General features: G+C 37.5%; 1 protein-coding gene across 1 annotated transcript in view; it reads right to left on the bottom strand.

Annotated features, from left to right (window-relative positions):
- Positions 1-5486: 5486 nt before the first annotated feature.
- The window catches only part of mib2 (MIB E3 ubiquitin protein ligase 2), a 63626-nt gene continuing 62859 nt past the window's right edge, over positions 5487-6253 (bottom strand). The window contains exons 20-21 of the transcript XR_534020.2: positions 5944-6057; positions 5487-5603 (exon numbers count right to left, since the gene is read on the bottom strand). The gene's annotated coding sequence lies outside the window, so the exon portion shown is untranslated. The remainder of the gene's footprint in view (positions 5604-5943; positions 6058-6253) is intronic.

Below are 6253 nucleotides of genomic sequence, written 5' to 3'. Positions count from 1 at the left end.
AGCAGGAGAACGGAGCTGCGCCAAGAAGCTAACAGAAGCTAACAAACACTGAATAGAAGAAGAGCTGCCATCGATACAGTTGCAGCCAAGTACTAGGAGACCCTTGTCCCGTTCAATACAGTGACGTGCGGTGAGGTTCATTGCTGGTGAGGCACTTGACTTATGACTTAGACACCATCCATGTTATGGAAATTTCGTGCATGCATACAACGCTGGGGGCAAAAAGGGGCATTTACATGTCATCCATAGCCGGTCGATCCCGGGTGAACTCAGTGGAACTTAAAAATGTAGGTATTCATTTCGTGCTATGATCCACAGCAAAGTGATCTGTATTAGCCAAGCTACGCAGACTCGTTGCCATAGCAACTGACAACAATGTCGCTTCATGTTTTAGGATTTAACACCAACAAACATTCAAGAATTTTGCACACAGAACAACAAATGTTTTAGGCTTAATGCTTAATTTAAATAATTGCAGTGGTAGCTATAGCTACCGCTTCTACTTTACTGAATTATTTAAACATTAACTGTAGCCCACAAAACGCACATTTAATTAAAAAAGTAAACAAAAAACATCTTATTGCTGTCTTACCTTTACGTATCAATGAAATCCATGCACCCCTAATTCTGCACAAAAATATCCGTTCATCCAAGTCTATCCTCGGCATGTCTTTTCTACTCCGTTTGAGAATCATCAAACTGTTTTGAAGTAAAACTTTCAGCTCCGGTGTTGCTCTTCCTTTAGCTATCATCTCCTGCTTCAATTGAAAATCCACTTTAGAAAACTGTTTAAGTGTAGAAATGYAGTMTTTCATGTTGACGTYGGAAGAGAGAAGAAAACAAATATATCGCTGTACTTTACTTATTTACTGTGTGGCTAGCTCCATGGCTAGCTCACTGTGTCTTACTCTGCAATTGTGCAGTCACAATATCTGGGAACATGAGCGCCCCCAGCGGTGAGGCAAGAGAACTGCCTGCCTGCCTCACCTCGAGTCTGTTCTCTGCCGTTTCTGATCGCTCCTCCGCACACAAAACACGATACACACACAGTTAGTGACAAAAAAACACTGTACATTATATACATAAGCGAAATTATGGAAAATCAGTCCATATATTAAATGTTTCTTTGCCATTTTATTGCCGGCGTACAGACAGGACGAACATGCTGTCATATAATGGCAGCCAGTGCAGTTAGCGAGAGGTTGATCAATCCCAGGTGAGGCTCAGCTCGCTGCTGCCTCACCGGCTTCACTTCTGAGCATTTGAATGGGAAAATGCGAAAATCCAGCGATTTTGAAAAAAAACTAATCAGAATTGGTTAAGCTAAGTAAAAAATAGATACTTTATAGTACAAAACCACAGGGTGAAAATAGCAATATAAAGAATTTTATATTATATATTATTTTTCCATGATGACAGGTGATGTTCTGCCTCACCTGCCTCTCCTGACTGCACGTCACTGGTTCAATAAGGGGCCGGTGGTAACCGTAGCGTCTATTCTATGCGCCTTATAATGCGTTGCGCCTTATATATGAAAAAAGTTTTTAAAATAGGCCATTTATTGAAGGTGCGCCTTATAGTGCGGAAAATACGGTAAACAAAAGTTCTGATAAATATTCTAGACAAAGAACCCTCCACATTTATTGGCACTCCTGTAAAAGATATGTAAAATGTTTCAAAATGGATTCATTGTAGCAGCATAATCTCACAATCAATATTTAATTTGAGTACATTTATTCTGAAAAAAGGTGAAGAAATTCTTGTTTTATATCAAATCACCACTACCATACTAATTGTCAGCCACTGTTGACCGTCCAGACAATCCTCTTAGTCGTTACAAAGGGTCACAAATGGATCTTTGACTATTCTTCTTTGTACAGCTCTTCTAAAATCCTGGATTCTTTCTTATAATCTATTCAGCTCACTGAAATGTTTTCTACTAGATTCAGTTATATCCTAATTATAAAACAATGCAGTCATGTTCAGATTACTGAAAAAGTTATCCATGAAGCACAGCTGATTGAGGAGGGTTATAAGCGTAGCTTGATTCTGTAGTTGAGCAACCACATGTCTCCAGTTAACATCCCAAGAGAGATTAACGTATTTCATGTTTACATTTGTGATGGTAGGCTAGAAAAGGTGTTATTTTTTGGTAACACTTTATTTGAAGGGGTGTGAATAAGACTGACATGACACTGTCATAAACATGACATAACACCTGCCATGAACATGAGTAAGTCTTCATGAATATTTATGACTGTTGTCATAAAGTGTCATTCGGTAAATCATGAACCTTTTAATACAAAGTTGACATTATTCAAAATGTCTTTGTTATGACAACTTGACATTAACCAAGAAATCATAATCTCACATAAATTTGTTGTAAAAGTATTACTGATTAAACTTTAAAAATTAGCTTTATGTAGTAATATTATATAGCTCTGCCATGTTTAGTCTTAATTTAATAAGATAAATTCACACTGCAAAAACACAAAATCTTGCCAGGAAATTTGGTCTAATTTCCAGTGCAAATATCTTAGTGCACTTGAAATAAAACAAAACTAACTTAGAATTGACTTTTCAGTAAGATATAGGAGTTTGAGTCAATTCCTTAATTTTGATGAAAAAGTTCTAGACCCACTGAGAGATTATTTCACACATAAAAAGTTCTCGACCAAAATGTCTTGATATAAATGAATTTATCTGCCAATGGAACAAGTTTTTTTCCCCCCCAATATTAAGGAATTATTGACTTAAAACAAGCTCCTATATCTTGCTGAAAAGTTATCTGTAAGTTAGTTTTGTCTTATTTAAAGTGTACTAAGACATTTGCACTAGAAACTAGACCAGAAGTACTTGGTAAAATTGGGTCTTTGAAGTGCAGTTATATTTATTACGTTTCTGTTTTTAAAAAAAACGTTAACATCCGGTCCCCCAAATTAAAGATTGTATTTGTATGAAAATTTCAGTGTGAGATTAGACAGCTGCAATGAGAGCTGAATTTATCGTAAGAAGACACATTACTCCTTTTTCTCATCCAACTAACTGGATGGTATACTGTTGCTGTCAACTACGCCTTCCATAAATCTCATTGAAAAATCGCTCCGTGCAAAAGCGTCCAATCATTTCTAAATGAGTCTTTACAAGAATGATGGCCTTGGAAGTAAAGTTTGAAGAAATTCAAGACTTTTTCCACAGGACGCTGTCTTGATGAGTTCTGCATGGCATGCCATCATTTTATCTTAATCGCCATTTAGCTGTCAATCTGCATGAAATGCCCTTTTGAAACTATTTACGGATCCCTGGACTATACAGAGTGGCAACGAGCTGCGGCAACGAGCTGCGGCCTGGAGCTACGGAGCCGAACAGAGTAACAGTAAGGCGAGGAATCGTGGTATCAGGTGAACACATGAAAGAGGGGAGGTCGCTGGATTTAAGGCTTTTTGTCTTTGGGCGTTCAAAGGAGACAGCTGTCGACTGCACAGGGCCTGGGCTCTATTCATGTGGGAGGGGACCGCAGACAGAGAGCACACCAACATACACACACACATATACTTCAAAGGAAGGTGTGTGTGTATGTAAGTGTGAATACAAGCCATCTCCCCACTGATTGTTGCTGTTATTATCATCATTTAACAATATGCTCGCTTTTATTCATGTGACCATAACTGTATGTTTATTCTCAAGATCTCTGTGGTATCTCTAGGGCTTTCATCGCATACGCACATAATAATAATCCCTCTGTCTGACCTACAGCACTTTGCAAAAGTATTCGCACCGCTTGAACTTTCTTTCACTCTGTCACGTTGCGACAGCAGACGCCAACGTCTTGTGCTGGGATTTTATGTGAGTCCGACACAAAGTAGAGCAAAAATTCACTTATGGAAGAGAAACGACACRATGGTTTTTAACATTTTTTACAAATTTTTTTTTTTTTTAAATGCGGCGTGCATTTGCATTCAACTACCCTTGCAAACTCCCTGCAGCTGTTCCATTGAAGCCTCAGAGGTTCCTTGTAGAACGTTAGTGACCAAACAGCATCGTGAAGACCAGGACACAGGTCAGGGAGAACGTTTCAAATGGAGTTAGGTTATAAAATAATCTACGAACAGCTTACGTAGGGGAATCTGTGGTTATATTTACTCCTGCACTTCACATATCTGGCCCTTATTGAAGAGAAAGAAGGAACCCATTGTTCAAGTCTTTAGAAATCAACACAGCTTGTGTGTATGACTCTAAACACACAGGCAAAGCTAGTCAAATCAAGTCACGTTTATTTGTACAGCACATTTCAGCAACAAGGCAGTTCAAAGTGCTTTACCCATGAAAACATCATACAGTCACCAATTACGAAACAAGAAATAAACATTACATTTTGTCAAATGTTATCATCACCAAAGCAAATATCAGCTGCATTGGCAGATAGAGAAAACCCGTAGTGCCTGCATATAAACACATGCAACAAATTTTGAGATTCCTATTTGAACAATACGGATTGTGCTTGCAAACGCGACAAAATATAAAAATGTTGAAGTAGTATGAAAACTTTTACAAGGCAGTGTCATGATAACCATTTTAATATCCCCTTAGGGTACAAAGCTCTTCTGCATTTAAAACAACCATCACTCCATCTGAAAATTCCCATGTTTGCTGCCKTTCTGTGTGCAGACTGTCTGAACAAACCGACCCGGGTCAAAGTTGAAAAATTAAAAGCAGTTGGTTATTTTGGTAACAGATTATTATCATTTGGTTATTTTGTCAAACCAGATGAGAACATTTTTGAAGGAGGACCATTACTCATGCCTTCTCTTGGTGTCTGACAGATGTTGATTTTTGACTTTGTAAGGCATCTTAATTGCTATCTTTTTGATCCGATTTAGTCTTTTGGGCACATTCCATACGTTAAAAAGCATAATGATGTCGTCTGGTGTTTGTCACCCAGGAGATCCATAAAAGAAATAAAAAAAATCAAATTATCTGCAAGATTTCTGAAGGCTTTTACAAGCTTTTTCTTTGGACTTTGGTTTCTTTCTTGTCTATCTATTTGCTGTTCAGGACCAGAGTATTTTCAGGAGTTTAAGAACATCTACCTCAAATTTAACTTTTTAAGGCAAATCAAGTAAAGTTTATTTGTATTGCACAATTCAAGAACAAAGGCAGGTCAAATTGCTTTGCACCAGATGCTGCTCACTTGGTAAGGCTGATGTTTTCAGCCCACATTTAACTATATACTTTCACAGTAAAATACATTCACTGCAGTAAACCTTAGTGTCCAAAGGTGAATTTTTCACAAATTGTAAAAATATTGACCAAGATTAACTCAAAATGTAATGTATTTTGGCTTTGAGGGTGTGAACTTGGAAGAGATAAAGAAATCGGTGAATGTCCGTCGTGTTTTGGACTTTTTCTTTTCTTTTTTTCAATATTTAAAACGAGAATCATGTTTGTTGCAAAAAACAAGAAAAAAAACCCGGAAATCTTGAACATGTTGAGCATAAATGTTGAATTTTATTTGAATGAAGACGCTGCTGGTGGCTGGATGTTGATCTGGTTCTTTTAACTCAGGTAGGGATGCCTCTAGTTTTCAGAAGGTGTCACTAATACTGAGGTGGCACACCAAAACGAAAAGTCAAAACCAACATTTTGTAAAGAACAAGGAAATGAACAGAGAAATTAAATTAAACGACAACTAGAAACCCAAGCCCTGCTCTACTAACACTGATAATCCTACATGCTCAATGTTATTAAGAAGGAATAACTTAACACAGGTGGTGGATGCTATTTAGTTAAATCCAAAGTTGTACAAAGGATCTGGGTGCGCCACTGACAAAAGCTTCTGGTCAGTAATTTAACATCATTTGATTGACATTTGCAAAACAAAGTGAGGCAAACCATTACTTTTGAAGCCTCCATTTTGCCATGTGAACAAACATTTCCTTTTACCTAAAAGGATTTTTTTTCCTCTTCCTGTTGGCTGTTCTGATTCTTCCCGGCGACTTCAGTCTTCAGTTGACATTTGCATAGGAGGCAAATCAGTCAGGCTGCATGACAGGAGAGCTGTGGCAACAGAGCAAAACATGGATATTCCTAAAATTAGGACGCCATGGCAACAAGAGGTGACTTTCATAATATTTCCAGGGCATTCTAATATCTAAATAGTTATCTGAAGATGCATCATGGTGTTTGAATGTGGATATGTTTGAAGTAATAAACAAAATAAATTCAACTAAAACTTTTTTTTTCATTCACTTTC

This window comes from Poecilia reticulata, linkage group LG7, assembly GCF_000633615.1.
Source record: "Poecilia reticulata strain Guanapo linkage group LG7, Guppy_female_1.0+MT, whole genome shotgun sequence".
Classification (NCBI taxonomy): domain Eukaryota; kingdom Metazoa; phylum Chordata; class Actinopteri; order Cyprinodontiformes; family Poeciliidae; genus Poecilia; species Poecilia reticulata.
Note: the sequence above shows the minus strand (reverse complement) of the source record. Positions and strands in the feature narration are given on the sequence as shown.